This window comes from Oncorhynchus clarkii, chromosome 5 (genome assembly GCF_045791955.1).
Source record: "Oncorhynchus clarkii lewisi isolate Uvic-CL-2024 chromosome 5, UVic_Ocla_1.0, whole genome shotgun sequence".
Taxonomy (NCBI): domain Eukaryota; kingdom Metazoa; phylum Chordata; class Actinopteri; order Salmoniformes; family Salmonidae; genus Oncorhynchus; species Oncorhynchus clarkii.
The window spans coordinates 52,856,526-52,875,780 of NC_092151.1; positions in this window are offsets into that span (position 1 = coordinate 52,856,526).

The window sequence follows — 19,255 nt, forward strand, 5'->3', positions numbered from 1 at the left end:
CACGTGTATGTGTCACTTTCAATTGGACAGTAAGTATTTAATTTATTTGCAACCTTGCAGGCAAACTGACAGTGTATCTTATCAGACAGAGGGCTGAAGAGAAGCAACAGGCCCTATTCTCCATTTTCAGCAACAAACACTTTACTGTCCCAAGGGCCCAGTGCTTTCTGTGCAGGGGAGAAAAGATGTCACAATTGGCTATTGTGCTCATTATGTCCCAGGCATCTTCCCATTGCGCTGTGGGGTCTACTCCAACGCTGAATTTGGCCCATGGGGATTTCGGCCAAGTCACCGAGGTCAGCGACCCTCCACACACACACACACACACACACACACACACACACACACAGACAGTATCCTATCACCACTGTCGTCAGATTCTAGGTCAGCTATAAACTACTCTTAATGCCTAGACTTTATTTTTGACCATCTGATGGGTGCATTGTAAAAACAGTGAACCCGTGTGTATCCTGTGTATGTGTGCCTGACACTGATAGCACAAGGGTGGCAGTGTATAACGCAGGGTGTATCTCTACCACATTTCTTCTCACCATTCATTCCTATGAGCCGGATGAGAAAGGGGGTGAAAAAATCCATAAAATGACCTCACCGTCTCGCGGCAGGGAAAGCCATAAATGAATTAGCGCTTTGTGAGGGAAATGGGTCCATTTAATGGATTCCCAATGGCTGATCTATATTTCTGCCTTAATCTCTCCCCAGACCGCTGTTGTCCACTCTCACGCACAGGGTCGCCCCCAACGCACAAACACCGGGCTTGTTCACCCTTTTCAATAGCCACGCTAACACACCGTTAGAATTCAATTAACAAGACACCCGCCGTCTACCAGGACAGAGGGTAAACAGTAATATCGAAACGGACCCAATGAAACACATTGAAACAGCAGGGATCGAGAGGGAGGAAGGGAGAAAAACGGCTCATGACAGGGACCAGGGACTTTCATGTGTTGATAAGGAGTTGCCATGGAAAAACACATCGCCACACAAAGTGTTTCTTAAAGCGAGAGGAGAAAGCGAGGGCTGGCCTGAGCTTTTTAGTTCACGGGGTAACGGGTTTGCATGGACTTAGAGGGATTACGACCAGCATTCATGGAAATCCGGGGGCCAGCAGGTGAGGTCTAGGCTCAGCTAGCTCATCCTTTAGGTAAACTGCTCTGGTGGGGCTGGCGTTGCCAGGTTTGGAGGATGGGGTGGGTTGCCATGTCCAGGCTGCGTTGCCAGGATGAATGTGTATCTGTGTCCACAGTGGCGGGAGGGAGGCAGTAGGCTGATCCCTCCCGGTAGAGTTCCTCTGACGGGGCCAACACTTGTCCCGGGATGGGGACACTGAGGACCCACTTTCACTGTCTAAGTGGCATAGTGTGGCCACAGCAAAAAGGGTCTGGTGACATTACTTGACTGGCCAGAATGGTATCTTAGCAGGCTCTAAAACCTTACGCAAACAGGGGGACTGGGAGTGAATACACAGGCTCAATGCTAGGGTTCTCTGACCGGCGTCTATAGCATGGCAGCGTTGACATTGGGTGAAGTCGAGTAGAGATGACAGCTCGGCTGGTCAAGTGAACAATGCCAAACAGTCTTTTTGTGTCCTTTTAGGAGATGCTGAGCTGATTTACATGGAACTGATACTCTTAATTGGCTTTGCATTTCTAAATGGACTGATGTGTTATCTGTTTTTGCCAGGAACTGTCAAGCATAAAAAAAGACAACCTTTCATTGAGAGAATGGGAAGCTTTTTTCCCTGAGACTAGGATAAATCGGAGCCATGTGTCCGTGGCCGAAATCTGGCTTGCCTACTACTTACTTAAGCTGCATACTGTGTACTAATCGTACTCCGTACTATTTAGAGCACACTGTTTTTAGGAAAAACGTGCAGTGCCCATCAAATGTCAGCATACTAGGCTCATCCTGCTGAGAATGCTTCATGAAATGCGTTGATTCCCGCCATTCATTCATTTTCGTACAGCGCGTTGTCAGCTGTGGTCAGGCGCACGTGGGTCTCGAAAGACTATTCTCTTTTCAATAGTGTGCAGCGAATTCTACTAGATGAAAAGACGAAATGAGTATGACATCCTGGCCTTGAAAGCATTCTAAATGTTTCAAATTTCACATACTATAAAGTACTATTTAGAACGCAAGTACGGGTATTCTGATATGGCCTCTTGAGAATGGGGTTTCCCCGACTTCTGTTGCTGTGAATTTGTGACTATGGCTATTGTACATTTTACAATTTCTTTCCCTTGGTTACATTGAATTTGTGATTTACTTTTGTGCATTTTCTCATTTAAGAATCTGTTTTCATACATTCGTACATTACTGTTGTCTATTTGATGAATACATATCACTAACTGAATAATGCGGTCTGTTATTTTTTTTATCAGTCTCAGGCCTTGAGTATTGAATCAGAGTACTTGGTTGAGTAAACGGCAACAGCAAGAAATAACATAAACCACACACACACACACACAGGCATCTCTGACTGACGCTTCACTGTAAAGTCCATGGAGAATAAGAGCACCTCCTCCCAGCTGCCCACTGCTCTGAGGCTAGGAAACACTGTTACCACTGATAAATTTCTCTACGACTGGACATGCTTTCCACCTGGCTACTCCTACCCCGGTCACCTGCCCGGCACCCTCCACAGCAACCCGCCAGAGCCCCCACCATTTCTCCTTCACCCAAATCCATCCAATCTGGACCCCTACAAATCAGCCGGGCTAGACAATCTGGACCCTCGCTTTCTAAAATTATCTGCCGAATTTTTGCCACCCCTATCACTAGCCTATTCAACCTCTTTTTCGTATCGTCTGAGATTCCCAAAGATTGGAAAGCTGCTGCGGTCACCCCCCTCTTCAAAGGGGGTGACACTCTAGACCCAAACTGCTACAGACCTACATCTATCCTACCCTGCCTTTCTAATGTCTTCAAAAGCCAAGTTAACAAACAGATTACCCGTCCCACCGTACCTTCTCCGCTATGCAATCTGGTTTCAGAGCTGGTCATGGGTGCACCTCAGCCATGCTCAAGGTCCTAAACGACATCAAAACCGCCATCGCACCTGCTCGCCCGTCCAGCATCACTACTCTGGACGGCTCTGACTTAGAATACGTGGACAACTATGAATACCTGGGTGTCTGGTTAGACTGTAAACTCTCCTTCCAGACTCACATTAAGCATCTCCAATCCAAAATTAAATCTAGAATCGGCTTCCTATATCACAACAAAGCATCCTTCACTCATGCTGCCAAACATACCCTCGTAAAACTGATCATCCAACCGATCCTCGACTTCGGTGATGTCATCTATAAAATAACCTCCAACACTCTACTCAACCAACTGGATGCAGTCTATCACAGTGCCATGCGTTTTGTCACCAAAGCCCCATATACTACCCACCACTGCGACCTGTACGCTCTCTTTGGTTGGCCCTCGCTTCATACTCGTCGCCAAACCCACTGGCTACAGGTTATCTACAAGTCTCTGCTAGGTAAAGCCCTGCCTTATCTCAGCTCACTGGTCACCATAGAAGCACCCATTCGTAGCACGCGCTCCAGCATGTATATCTCACTGGTCACCCCCAAAGCCAATTCCTCCTTTGGTCGTCTTTCCTTCCAGTTCTCTGCTGCTCATGACTGGAACGAACTGCAAAAATATCTGAAGCTGGAGACTCACATCTCCCTCACTAGCTTTAAGCACCAGCTGTCAGAGCAGCTCACAGATGACTGCACCTGTACATAGCCCATCTGTAAACAGTCCATCTATCTAACTACCTCATCCCCACACTGTATTTATTTATTTATTTATCTTGCTCCTTTGCACCCCAGTATCTCTACTTACACATTCATCTTCTGCCGATCTACCATTCCAGTGTTTAATTGCTATATTGTAATTACTTCGCCACCATGGCCTATTCATTTGCACTCACTGTATATAGACTTTTTGTTTTCTTTTGTTCTACTGTATTATTGACTGTATGTTTTGTTTATTCCATGTGTGGTGTTGTATGTGTCGAATTGCTATGCTTTATCTTGGCCAGGTCGCAGTTGCAAATGAGAACTTGGTCTCAACTAGCTTACCTGGTTAAATAAAGGTTAAATAAATAAAAAAATGGGTCATATACAATACATTAGGAACACCTGCTCTTTCCATGATATTGATTGACCAGGTGAAAACTATGATCCATTTTTACATTTTACATTTCAGAAGACGCTCTTATCCAGAACGACTTACAGTAGTGAGTGCATACATTTTTTTTTGGTACTTTTTCCTATACTGTTCCCCTGTGGGAATCGAACCCACAACCCAGATGTTGCAAGTGCCATGCGCTACCAACTGATCCACACGGGACACCATTAGCACATTATTAATGTCTGTTGTCACCTGTTAAATCCATTTCAATCACTGAAGAGGAAGACACGGTAGTAGGTGCTAGTGTGTCAAGAACTGCAATGCTGCTGGGTTTTTCACCCTGAACAGTTTCCCGTTCGTATCAAGAATGGTTCACCACCCAGGCCTGCCGAGTCGCGCAGCAATGCATCGCAGTGCTGAGGTGCCACTACAGCCTCGGTTTGATCCCAGGCTGTGTTACAGCCGGGAGCCCCGTAGAGTGGTGCACAATTGGCCCAGTGTCGTCCGGGTTTGGCCGGGGAGATTCAGGGTTTAAGTGCTGTAGTAGAGCGGCTTGGCGGATCATGTTTCGGAGGACGCATGACTCGACCTTCTCCCGAGCTTGTTGGGGAGTTGCAAGCAATGAGAAAAGATTGTAACTACCAGTTGGGAAGAAAAAAGGGGGTAAATTCACGCACACAAAAAAAGAATGGTCCACCACTCAAAGGACATCGAGCCAGCTTGGCACAACTGGTAAGAATTTGGGTCAACATCCCGGTGGAACGCTTTCGACACCTTGTAGAGTCCATGCCCCATCGAATTTAGGCTGTTCTGAGGGCAAAAGTGCGAGCAACTCAGTTATTAGATGGTTTGGGCACACAAGCTGGTACTTTTTCCACAGAAATCACGGTTGGAAGATTCCTGGAATCAGGAGTAAATAAGCAAGAAATCTGAAATCCTCCAACCAAGATTTCCTGAAGACCCGGGGATTTATTTTGAAAGTTACTGGAATTCTGCAATCCTACATACAAATAAAAGTCTGATCTGATCCAATGTAGGATTCAGACAGTCTTCGCGAGACAATAGGGCACCATCTCTCAGGCCTCCACACGCCTCTTCTTCAACCAGGGCGTCCCTTAACTTCCTCAAATATTGAGTCAGTGTCTTGGGGTAAGCAGTTACACTGCCTGTTGTGGTTGACAGTTGCTGGCGAATGGCTTTGTCCCTATTGTCCAGGACGGGTGCATGGCCCCTTGGCCTCTCCAAGCCAGGACCTGCCCTCCAAAACCAGGGGAGAGGGTGTGTGTGTGTGTGTACTGCATACACCACGTGTGCCCGAGCATCCATCTGGGTGTGTGTTGTCACAATGTCTCTCTTTCCCCACTGTGGTCCTGTGCTCGGGAATGTTTGCTCTGACACTACGGATCAACTGTAGTCCCGTCTCCCTGCATCTCGCCTCTCCAGCCTCAAGTCAAACAGACACTGCCTTGGCGAGAGCCGAGCGGAGGCCCCTTTATCTCCCAGACGTGGCTCTTCCTTTTAAGAAGAGGAAGGTAAATAATGACAGGGATTTAATAGGTGGATAATGTGGTCTCCGGGTGCAGGGGCTTGACAGGGACTGTGCAAACAGGCCCATCCTCTGACCAGGGGGATACAGCACGTTCCCTCTACAGTGACCAAAGAGATCTGACTGCGGGGAGATTTTAAAGATCTGAAACGCACACATTCTGGGCTTTCATCTGAAACACACACACACACACACACAGAATGAAAGATGAGGAGTTTGGTCTTTTGTATTGGTTTTGTTGGTTGAGGCGAGACTGTGTGGCTGGCACAGTGGGATTCTATTGCTCATAGAGGGCTTGCGACGACGAATTCATACTCCAATAAAGGCCCCCAAACAAATTGCAGTTCAGTTTATTCATTCCAACTTTTTATACATTTTGTGCATTGTTCTGTAGTAACCTGTTTGGGCCAGTTGACCGGACACCGATTAAGCCTAGTCCTGGACTAAACTGAATGTTCAAAGGAGATTCTCCATTGAAAGTGCTTCCTAGTCCAAGACTAGTCTTTTAATCTGAGTCAAGGTAACTGGCCCTAAAAGTTTGACCGTCTCCCATGCTAGCAGATAGGACGGGGCCCCATAATAGACCTGCAGCATTTTGTAACCTGGTGACTCCTCACATGCTGAACACTGGGCTTGGAGGCATTGACCTCGTTGGTTAACTGCCCATAGACACGCGGTAAAGGCATTGTCAGTGGTGAACTGTTGCCTTGTCTGAGTCCTGAACATGCACTCGGACAATCTTATGTTGATGCTGTGGAAGGACTGGTAACCATTGTAAATAAGAATTAGTTCTTAACTGGCTTTACGTAGTTAAATAAAGGTTCAATAAAAATAAAATTGTTTTAAAAAATGACTCATGAAGTAAAATAAACTGATCCGTCAGTCACTCAGTCGATTGGCACCTTGGAGTTAAATATCTTTCTTGCTCTCGTGCATTCTGTCACGTATACACACACACACACCTCTAGGCTGGGCACATACATCATGGCTTGACTGTCTCCAGATAAGCGGTCTTCTTTTTGAGGACGTTTCCACTAGTTCCACCTCGACACACCCTGACCTCCAGGGTAGTATTGAGTTTCCCTGCAGGCCTCTTTTCCCCTGTTAAATGTTGACCTCTTGACAATCCTTCTCCACTCACCCCCTGGCCCATTCCCTCTCCCAACACACACACACACACACACACACGTGGGCACACACACCTTTTTTACTCACTCTAGTCTGCTCCACGCCCGTCAAGATGAGCCCCACCCCACCCCCCTCCTCATAAACACACACACACCCCCGACAGGCACAAAATTCTTCTGAGGTCTCCAGGGACCAATTAAGGATGTCTACCTGCCTGAGTCCTTCTACCCCTCCCCCCTCCACCTAACACGCACCAGCCACCCAGACAGCGAGAGGTGAGGGGTTAGTGAGGGCCATAGGTCAATACAGTCTAAATTGGGCGGTCAGGACTCAGGACAGCTGCAGACTGGGGGAGACAGGCTCATGAACTTACTGCAGGCCATGAGGATTGGGGACAAAATTATAGGAGCTCTTAGATACGACATTATTACAGGGCGCGTGCACTTAGTTACTAGTGAAAGTCTCCAACCCCCCCCCCCGCCCCCCTTGCACAGTCGTCACAAAAATCTAATTGAATACGTTTTTAGATTACATTTTAAGGCAGCATAATGTGAAAACTGTGCAAGGAGTGTGACCACTTTAATTAGGCACTGTATGCAGACACGCACATACAAAGCAAGGTAAATGGCATTTTACCAATACTCAGTCAACACACGTCGTCATCCCAGCCAGGAACGGCCACGGTTTCCATTATTTATTTCTTATTATACAGGTAGGCCCACATCAGATATAGGCATTGCCCATTTGAGTGAACAGAGAGACCATCTTAAGGCTCCCTACTAACTTTGTCATTTAGTACCGTTTGTCTATCACACATGTACCAAAATCTAAATAAATATATAGTACCAGTCAAAAGGTTTGGACACACACCTACTCATTCAAGGGTTTTTTCTTCATTTTGACTATTTTCTACATTGTAGAATAATAGTGGACATCATCAAAACTATCAAATAACACATATGGAATCATGTAGTAACCAAAAAGGTGTTTAGCCCTATTTGGTTAAAGACCATCTTCTGTATACCACCCCTACCTTGTCACAACACAACTGACTGGCTCCAACGCATTATGAAGGAAATAAATTCCACTTTTAGCAAGGCACACCTGTTAATTGAAATGCATTCTAGGTGACTACCTCATGAAGGTGGTTGAGAGAATGCCAAGAGTGTGCAAAGCTGTCATCAAGGCAAAGGGTGGCTACTTTGAAGAATCTCAAATATAAAATCTATTTGGATTTGTTTAACACTTTTTTTTTTCTGTGACTGATTCCAGGTGTTATTTCATAGTTTTGATGTCTTCACTATTATTCTATAATGTAGAAAATTGTAAAAAAAGAAAGAAAGAAAGAAAAACCCTTGAATGAGTAGGTGTCCAAACTTTTGACTGGTACTGTATACCAGTTACCAATGTAATTTGATCAACTTTGTTATTTTCCTAGAACTAACTGAAGGAAATCCGCTTGAAACAATGGCTCTGGTTATTCTCCACTGCTGGCCTGCTCTCCAAGCATGAGCCTGAAGCCACAGACTGGCCAAACTCATGTTTCTAAAAATGGACTCAAAGGCACTAATAAGTAATTTTTTGTTTAATTTAATTATAAGTCACAGCCTATATGCGCAATTTAAACACTATAAGGAATGAATGCAACAAAATGTTGTTTAAGTGCTGTGCTCTTTATGTCCCTACCAGCCTATGTGTCACACAATATATTTCTTTGTTGGCTATAGCCTTGAAATAATAAAGCCTAAATAATTCATTTTCGAGTGTCACAAAAATAGATGGGTGTTGGTTAAATTGTGATTTTAATGAATGGAGCTCATTTTCTTCCTGTGAGCTTGGAGTGGTTTTAGCACTCATGAGCAGGATTTCCAACCGCTCCACTCTGCTCACATGCTCTGCTGGATATCAATTCCATCACTGGTAAATTCCATCACTGGTAAATGTGTATTGTAGCTGTCTGTTCAATCCCACCCTGTTGGTCAGTGTATCAGGACATCAAAGCTCCCAGCTCAGTGGTGAAGACATAGGAAAGAGGATAAGACTACTGAGGCTAGACAACAAAACTAAGCCCAACCTGAAAGACCAGTGAAAGACGGAGAGGGCCCAGTAATATGGGATCATCCCTGCTGTAACACCACCCCACCGCCCCCACAAAGAAAGCCAGTCAGGCCGGTGGTGGTGGTGGTCATTCTCTGACCACGTATCCATGCCAACCCTGCTCTAACCCTTTCCCTCTTCCCCACATCGCCACCGAGGGTCCGGAGCCCTCTGCCCTCTTTTATTCCCCACATATTATAATCTGCTGGATTAGAGCCAGCGCTGCTTTGTCTCCAGACGTGTCCAAACATGGCAGGAGGTCAGAGGTCGCTTTGGCCGCTGGCCTTGGCCCTTGGTGGCCCCCGGGTGAGAGGGCGTCCCGGGAGCATCAGGGCGTAGTAGGGATCCAGCGAGGGCAGGGGGGCCTCATAGCGGGCTTCTCCCTCCGTGGCAGGTCCAGTCTGTAATGTGCTCAGAGGCTGGTCTAGGCCTGGCTGGCTTTGTCCAGCTGCCCTCTCAAAGGCCTGCCGCTGAATGGAAGGGCAGGAAAAGGTCAGACTGGCTGCAGCGCTCCACTGCCTTTGAAATGCCATAGATACCCCCCCCCCCTTGGCCCTCACGCTCCTCGTCCTCCGCCCTGCCTTGCTCCAGGCCACTCTGCAACAACAGTATCCATGGACACTAGTTGTTACAAACACTACGACAATAGTTACTTCACGTTTAGTAACATTGGTGTGTATCATTCATCAAAATGGGTTTATATTGGATTCGCGGTCTGTACGGGACATAAAGATACCTCCAAACACCGCAGGTCCCTCAGTATCCTTACACAAGTTTTTTAGAGGTGTTCTAATTGAGTGCCGCCCCTAGCTATGTAAGGAGTCCCCAATCCCTCCACACTCCAGACATGTGCTCCGTCTGTTGACACAGAACTCAATTAGGGCTGATAAACGCACAGGGCCAAGTCGGTTGAACACAGCCGCTAATGTCTTTTGCCTCCCCTCTGAGAGCTAGCCTGGAAACGCTAATTCTATTACAGCTGTCTGCTCCACAGCGCCTGGTAATTCCATCAAGTGTCCCGTGTTAACTTACACATACTAATCACATTTCAGTACAACTAATAGTAATCAATGGAGAGAGATAAAGTGCCCAGAGGTAAAGTAGTCAGGGAGAAGTCAGGCAGCGGGCAGGGACTGACTGTTTTTACACACATTCCATAGGGAGAGGGAACATTAGGTTTGATTTGTGGCAGATATTTGTGCAGCACAGTTTGGGGGATGAGATATTTCGATCTGAAGGTGAGTTAGTGTAGTGCAACCGTGTTGCTTCCGTCCCTCCCCTTGCCCCAATCTGGGCTCGAACCAGGGACCCCCTGAACACATCAGCAACAGTCACCCTTGAAGAATCGTTAGCTATCGCTCCACAAAAATTGCGGTCCTTGCAGATCTAGGTCTTAAAGCAAGCGACATCAGCAATTGAAATGCTACTAGCGCGCACCACTAACTAGCTAGCCATTTCACGCCGGTTATACACATCCCCCTTTGGCCTCATCCTTCTCCCGCAGCAACCAGTGATCCGGGTCAACAGCATCAATTTAACAGTGTTGCTTCCTTCTGTCCCTCCGCTCGCCCCAACCTGGCCTTGAACCAGGGAAACTCTGAACACATCAACAACTGCCTCCCACAAAGCATCATTACCTATTGCTCCACAAAAGCCGGGGCCCTTGCAGAGGAAGGGGAGAGTGATGTAGGAGAGCAGACAGTGACGCACCACTAAATCGTTGGCCATTTCACACCGGTTCCAGTAGCTTATTGTCTGTCAAGAGTCCTTACTACAGAGGGTTTCAATTTGTGTGGCTCTGTCATTTGAACTGATGGTTGAATGACCGTAGGCTGCAAGTTAAAATTATATTTTCAAATTGATCCAATGATCTGATTGATGTCTCCGTCAATCAACAACCTCTCCCCTAAATACAATGCATCTGATGCTTTCCTGGAATATTCACACAAACGTAGGTTCCCAGTAACACTCTTCATTACCCAAATGAGATGGCATCTCCCTGCTCTCTAAACACCACCAGAAACTCGTCCCCAGTTAGACACAAAATGGCTGACGTTGCAGCCAGACCTAGGAGGAAGAGCTACTGTACCTTAGTGTGTCTCCTCTAATGAAGCGCACAATTACGGGCCTCTTGGCTCTACAGAGGACGTGCGAGAGCCCGGAAGCCTGTTCCCTGGCGCCTTACAGGCTAATAGGCTCGGCCAATGGAAGGCTTTTCTCTCCTTTTCTTTCCTCTCACACAACCAAGAGGAGCAATTAAATCCAATTGGAGGCTATTGCTTGGGACTGGGGGCCCCTAGAGGCCTCGGGCCGGACGTTTAATCATGAGGTGACCTAGTTGCCTGATAAATGGGCCTGGGGAGGGAAACTGTTCGCTGGTCATTAATCTACAGTCAGATCAGGACAACAGCACATGGCCATCTTGGCGTTAATTGGCAACTTTTGGAGGGAAAGGCTAGATGGAGATGGATGTTGCTCGAGTGATCCATAATTCGGCCCACTAAGGTTCTGATGAAGGAAGAGAGGGCGCCTCTCCAGGAATCCGAGGGTTTCCGCACCTCACTGTTGTGAAAACATGTTCCAAGGCAGCATGTAAGGAACAGACACCAGGTTACCACGGAATGTTATTCATCACGTGCTTCTTAAACGACAGGTCTAGACTAACAGTGAAATGCTTACAACAAAGCAGAGGGAGAGAAAATAGAAAAATAACAGAAAAGCAATAACACATAATAATAAATACACAATGAGTAACTTGGCTATATGCACGGGGTACCAGTATCGAGTCGATGTGTAGGGGTACGAGGTAATTGAGGTAGATACAGAAAGCACTAAAAGTATTGGGAGAGTGATATATGTTTTTAATTTGGTCGTCTCTGATTATGATTGTCATGGGTCTCGGGTATGTGTAAATTGAACAGACCCGCTTCAGAAACCGAACGCGACAGCTGCATTTGAAACAAAGAAATGTTATCATTTACGATGCTGCTCTTGCCTTTCACGACAATGGAGCCTAGCTTGTTGGCTAACCATAAGTCATCAGAGCGGCAATAGGCTACAGTCCTAGAGCCTCGTGTGGAGCAAAAGTTAGGAGATATCTAATCAATGGAAGATTGATACTGAACAAAAATATTAACGCAACATGCAACGATTTCTATGATTTTGCTGAGTTACATTTCATATTAGGAAATCAGTCAATTGAAAATAATTAATTAGGCCACAATCTATGGATTTCATGACTGGGCAGGGGTGCAGCCATGGGCCTTGGAGGGCCCAACCACTTGTCAGCCAGGCCCACCCACTGGGAAGCCAGACCCAGCCAATCAGAATAAGTTATAGACTCAAATACTCCTCAGCACCCCCTCCACCCCCCTTCAGACAATCCCGCAGGTGAAGAAACCCGGATGTGGATATTAAGGGCTGGCGCTATTAAGGTACACGTGGTCTGCGGTTGTGAGGCCGGTTTTACGTACTGCCAAACTTCTCTAAAACGATGTTGGAGGCAGGTTATGGTAGAGAAATTAACATAAAATTATCTGGCAACAGCTCTGAAGGACATTCCTGCAGTCAGCATGCCAATTGCACGCTCCCTCAAAACTTGAGACATCTGTGACATTGTGTGACAACGCTGCACATTTTAAAGTGGCCTTTTATTGTCCCCAGCACAAGGTGCACCTGTGTAATGATCATGCCTTTTAAGCAGCTTCTTGATATGCCACACCTGTCAGGTGGATGGACTATCTTACTATCTTGGCAAAGGAGAAATGCTCACTAACAGAGATGTGTACAAAATTGGAGAGAAATAAGCTTTTTGTTTGTATTGAACATTTCAGGGATTTTTTATTTCAGCTCATGGAACATGGGAACAGCACTTTACATGTTGCGTTTATATTTTTGTTCAGTATATTTATATTCTGACATTGCTCGGTCTAATATTTCTATATTTCTTAATTCCTTTCTTTTAGTTTTTTTGGATTAGCATGAATTGTTATGTATTGTTCAAAATTACTGCACTGTTGGAGGTAAGAACATAAGCACTATGCTACACGCGCAATAACATCTTCTAAATATGTGTACACAACCAATACAATTAGATTTTACTTGAAAATATCTGTGAAGACACTTGCCAGCTGGTCAGCGCATGCTCTGAATGCGTGTCCTGGTAACCCGTCTGGTCATTTGAATATTAACCTGTTTAAAGCTTTGACTCACATCAGCTACTTTTATTTTACCTTCATTTAACTAGGCAAGTCAGTTAAGAACACATTCTTATTTTCAATGACGGACTAGGAACAGTGGGTTAACTGCCTTGTTCAGGGGTAGAACTAACTCGTTGGCCATTTCACACCGGTTCCAGTAGCTTATTATCTGTCAGGAGTCCTTACTACAGAGGATTGCAATTTGTGTGGCTCTGTCATTTGAACTGATGATGGTTGAATTACTGTAGGCTGCAGAACACGTCCCTTTCCTGAGTGGTATGATGGCTGTGTGGTCCCATGGTGTTCATACTTACATACTATTGTTTGTAAAGATTAATGCGGTACCTTCAGGCGTTTAGAATTTGCTCCCAATGATGAACCAGACTTGTGGATGTCTACCATTTTTTTTTGGCTGATTTCTTTTGATTTTCCCATGATGTCAAGCAAAGAGGCACTGAGTTTGAAGGTAAGCCTTGAAATACATCCACAGGTACACCTCCAATTGGCTCAAATGATGTCAATTAGCCTATCAGAAGCTTCTAAATCCATGACATAATGTTCTGGAATTTTCCAATGGCACAGTCAACTTAGTGTATGTAAACTACTGCCCTGCTGGAATTGTGATGAGGTGAATTATAAGTGAAATAATTTCTAAACAATTGTTGGAAAAATGACTTGTGTCATACACAAAGTAGATGTCCTAACCGACTTGCCAAAACTATAGTTTGTTAACAAGATATTTGTGGAGTGGTTGAAAAATGTGTTTTAATGACTCCAAATTAAGTGTATGTGAACTTCCAACTTCAACTGTAAATTATCCATATCTCTATTCAGCCACGACTCTGACAAACATAGGATATTACAGTTCTTCAGGTCCCATTGATAGGATAGTCTTGAACGGAGCTCGTCCTGTTTGTTCTCCAGGGATTGTACGTTTCAAATCAAATGTATTGGTCACATACACATATTTAGCAGATTTTATTGCGGGTGTAGCAAAATGCTTGTGTTCCTACCTCCAACAGTGCAGTAATATCTAACAATTCACAATACACACAAATATACAAATAAAATGGAATTAAGAAAGAAATATTTGACTAAAATACAGTAGAATAGAATACAGTATATACATATGAAATTAGTAAAGAAGTATGTAAACATCATTAAAGTGACTAGTGTTCCATTATTAAAGTGACCAGCTTTTACCAGTGAGCAGCCTCTAAGGTGCGTAACCGGGTGGTAGCTGGCTAGTGGTTGCCTTGAGATAGATGCTGTTTTTCAATCACTTGGTCCCAGCATTGATGCACCTGTACTGACCTCGCCTTCTGGATGATAGCGGGATGAACAGGCCGTGGTTCGGGTGGCTGATGTCCTTGATTATCTTCTGGCCTTCCTGTGACATAGGGTGCTGCAGGTGTCCTGGAGGACAGGCAGTGTGTCCCCGGTAATCTTGAAGCAAGTGGGGACATCAGACTGGGATTGGGAGAGATTGAATATGTCTGTAAACACTCCAGCTAGCTGGTCTGCGCCTTCCTTGAGGACGTGCCCCGGGTTGTCATCTGGGCTGGCAGCCTTGCGAGGGTTAACACGCTTAAATGTCTTACTCATGTTGGCCACGGAGAAGGAGAGCCCACAGTCCTTGGGAGTGGCCCGTGTCGATGGCACTGTGTTATCCTCAAAGCGGGCGAAGAAGGTGTTTTGCTTGTCTAGGAGCAAAACGTCGGTGTCCGTGGCACGGTTGGTTTTCATTTTGTAATCCTTGATTGTCTGTAGACCCTGCCACGTACGTCTCTTGTCTGAGCCGTTGAATTGCGACTCCACTTAGTCTCTGTACGAACGCTTTGGCTGTTTAATTGCCTTACGGAGGGAATAACTACACTGTTTGTATTCAACCATATTCCAAGTCACCTTGCCATGGTTTGCACTTTCAGTTTATCGTGAATGATGCCATCTATCTATGGTTGCTGGTTTGGGCAGGTTTTAATAGTCACAGTGGGAACAACATCCCCTACACACTTCCGGATGAACTCAGTCACCGTGTCCGTGTATACATCAATGTTATTACCAGAGTCTATCCGGGACATATCCCAGTCCGCGTAATCATAACACTCTTGAGGCATGGATTCCGATTGGTCAGACTAGCATTGAATAGACCTGCTAATAGAACAGAGAGTAGAGTGGATTATTTATTCGCTGACGCGGTTTCGTCAGGGTGCCCGCACGTTGGCGGCCTCTATTACGCCGTCTTCTTCTTTTCTGAGTCTCTGGGACTTGGGCCTATCGGGGTGAGCAGTATGTCCTGCGCCGCCGACTCGTTGAAGGAGAAATATTCTTCCAAATCTTGGTTAGTGATAGATGTTCTGTCCAGAAGCTCTTTTTGGTCATAGGAAACAATTTCAGAAACATTGTGAACAAAAGGAAGTTCAGATCAGTGTAATAAATCACAGAAATATATATATATATTTTTAGAACTCATAACACATGGTGAAGTGTTGAATTGCAGGAAATTAGCTTTAAAAAAGCCAAATGTTCTCTCCGCCAACAATAGGGGTGTGAACCAATTGAACAGTTTGGGGTTGCATGGGTTGTGAGGTGGGTGATCCAACGCAGAGAAATGAAAATATCCATCCAGACCTATGCCACCTCGGAAATTTGTGTGACTGGATCTCCTCAAATAGTACTTGAGTACCCCTGGCCTATTGTTTATGTGTCCATACAGATTTTGTTGAGTATATTGTATAGTATTTTTCTCATGACTATTGTGTCGGTTTCATGTACGGTGTGTCCATCTACGGCGAGCTCCAAAAGTCCTGGGACAGTGACAAATGTGTTATTTTGGCTCTGTACTTCAGCGCCTTGGATTTGAAATGATACAATGACTATGAGGTTAACGTGCAGACTGTCAGCTTCAATTTGTGGGTATTTTCATCCATAACCAGTTAAACCGTTTAGAAATTAAAGTACTTTTCGTACATAGTCCCCCTGCCCCCATTTTATGGGACCAAAAGTATTGTGTTCTGACATACAGTGGGGAGAACAAGTATTTGATTTAGCTGGTTTTCCTACTTACAAAGCATGTAGAGGTCTGTAATTTTTATCATAGGTACACTTCAACTGTGAGAGACAGAATCTAAAACAAAAATCCAGAAAATCACATTGTATGATTTTTAAGTAATGAATTAGCATTTTATTGCATGACATAAGTATTTGATCACCTACCAACCAGTAAGAATTCTGGCTCTCACAGACCTGTTAGTTTTTCTTTAAGAAGCCCTCCTATTTTCCACTCATTACCTGTATTAACTGCACCTGTTTGAACTCGTTACCTGTGTAAAAGACACCTGTCCACACACTCAATCAAACAGACTCCCACCTCTCCACAATGGCCAATACCAGAGAGCTGTGTAAGGACATCAGGGATAAAATTGTAGACCTGCACAAGGCTGGGATGGGCTACAGGACAATAGGCAAGCAGCTTGGTGAGAAGGCAACAACTGTTGGCGCAATTATTAGAAAATGGAAGAAGTTCAAGATGACGGGCAATCACACTCGGTCTGGGGCTCCATGGAAGATCTCACCTCATGGGGCATCAATGATCATGAGGAAGGTGAGGGATCAGCCCAGAACTACACGGCAGGACCTGGTCAATGACCTGAAGAGAGCTGGGACCACAGTCTCAAAGAAAACCATTAGTAACACACTACGCCGTCATGAATTAAAATCCTGCAGCGCACGCAAGGTCCCCCTGCTCAAGCCAGCGCATGTCCAGGCCCGTCTGAAGTTTGCCAATGACCGTCTGGATGATCCAGAGGAAGAATGGGAGAAGGTCATGTGGTCTGATTAGACCAAAAATCTATATTTTTGTCTCAACTCCACTCGTCGTGTTTGGTGGAAGAAGAAGGATGAGTACAACCCCAAGAACACCATCCCAACCGTGAGGCATGGAGGGGGAAACATCATTCTTTGGGGATGCTTTTCTGCAAAGGGGACAGGACGACTGCACCGTATTGAGGGGAGGATGGATGGGGCCATGTATCGCGAGATCTTGGCCAACAACCTCCTTCCCTCAGTAAGAGCATTGAAGATGGGTCATGGCTGGGTCTTCTAGCATGACAACGACTCCAGGGCAACTAAGGACAGGGCTCCGTAAGAAGCATCTCAAGGTCCTGGAGTGGCCTAGCCAGTCTCCTGACCTGAACCCAATAGAAAATCTTTGGAGGGAGCTGAAAGTCCGTATTGCCCAGCGACAGCCCCGAAACCTTCTGGAGAAGGTCTGTATGGAGGAGTGGGCCAAAATCCCTGCTGCAGTGTGTGCAAACCTGGTCAAGAACTACAGGAAATGTATGATCTCTGTAATTGCAAACAAAGGTTTCTGTACCAAATATTAAGTTCTGCTTTTCTGATGTATCAAATACTTATGTCATGCAATAAAATGCAAATGGATTACTTAAAAATCATACACTGATTTTCACTGATTTTTGTTTTAGATTCCGTCTCTCACAGTTGACGTGTACCTATGATAAAAATGACAGACCTCCACATGCTTTGTAAGTAGGGAAACCTGCAAAATCGGCAGTGTATCAAATACTTGTTCTCCCCACTGTATTTGTATTGAAGTTTTAGTATTTGGTCCGATATTCCTAGCACGCCATGATTACACCAAGCTCCGGACTCTAGAAAAGTGTTAGATGCATTTGCTGTTTATTTTGTGCCCAATAGAAATGACTGGTAAATAATGCATTGTCACTTCTACATTAAATGTGGATGCTACCATGATTACGGATAGTCCTGAATGAATTGTGAATAGTGATGAGTGAGAAAGTTAGACGCACAAATATCCTACTTCTAACACATGCTAACCTCTCATTACAATAACAGAGGTTAGAATTTGTTTGGGTGGGATTATGATATTTGTGTGTAACTTTCTCACTACTAGAGTCACAAGCTTGATGTAATCATTGCGTGCTAGGAATATGGGACCAAATACTAAACTGTTGACTACTTAAATACACAAATAAGTGAATTTGTCCCAATTCTTTTGGTCCCCTAAAATGTACAAAAAGTGCTATAATTTCTAAACGGTTCACCCAATATGGATGAAAATACCCCCAAATTTAAACTCACAGCCTGTACTTCAAATAAGGTTACCTTTTCACCTTACTGTGAAAAGTATACAATAATATAACAAGAATGAGGCTATATACAGGAGACACCGGTACTGAATCAATGTGCGGGGGTTACAGGTGAGTTTAACCTCATCGCCAATGTATCATTTCAAATCCAAAGTGCTGGAGTACAGAGCCGGAACATCGAACATTTTGTCACTGTCCCAATACTTTTGGAGCTCACGGTTATGTGTTTGTGTACACGTATAATTCCTACAAGACTTACACTTCTCTCTCTTTTTTTGTTGTTGCCTTGTCTCTCTGTGATATGGGCAGTCCAATCAAGGTTTCGCCTTTTTAAGGTGAGGTGATATGTACTCAGTCTTCCAGTCGGCTTTCTGGCTGATGGATGGAGGCAGGGAGCTAGGTAGGCACCGAGGCCCCGTACTGATAACAGCCATAATTCAACAGCGGCTTCCTCCCAATGTTTGTGCCCAGTCAAACACTGTCTGTCGGCAGGGATAGATGGATGTATAGGAGGGGGGTTAAAAAAGGGGGCTGATGGGGCCGAGGGGGGTAAGGCAAAACCTGTTCTAGTCATACTCTTATCAGGCAGGCCTCTTTCATCCTCTCCCTCTCTACCCCCTCTCTATTCTCTACCAGGGTCATCCTCAGCCAGCAGTGCATGACCATAGCCCATACCGCCGCCTCATAATTAATCCAAGGTGTGCATTGGGATTTTCTGTTCACTATGACAATTGTCTAATGAACATATTCCACAATCACTATGAACTTCCCTTCTATTTACACCAACATTCCAGTTCATACCCCCATTAGGGCAACCTACCCAGCCCGCCCTTCACACAACTTCATTCCGAACAGCTCCACACACACATAACCTCAGACACAACCATGTGCGGACTTGAAATGCAATACCATCTAATTGGGACTTTTATATGGATCATTATGACAAATCTAATGAACAGAATGAAGATGTGGCCATATTGGGACCACTGAGGCCATAATCTCACTTGACA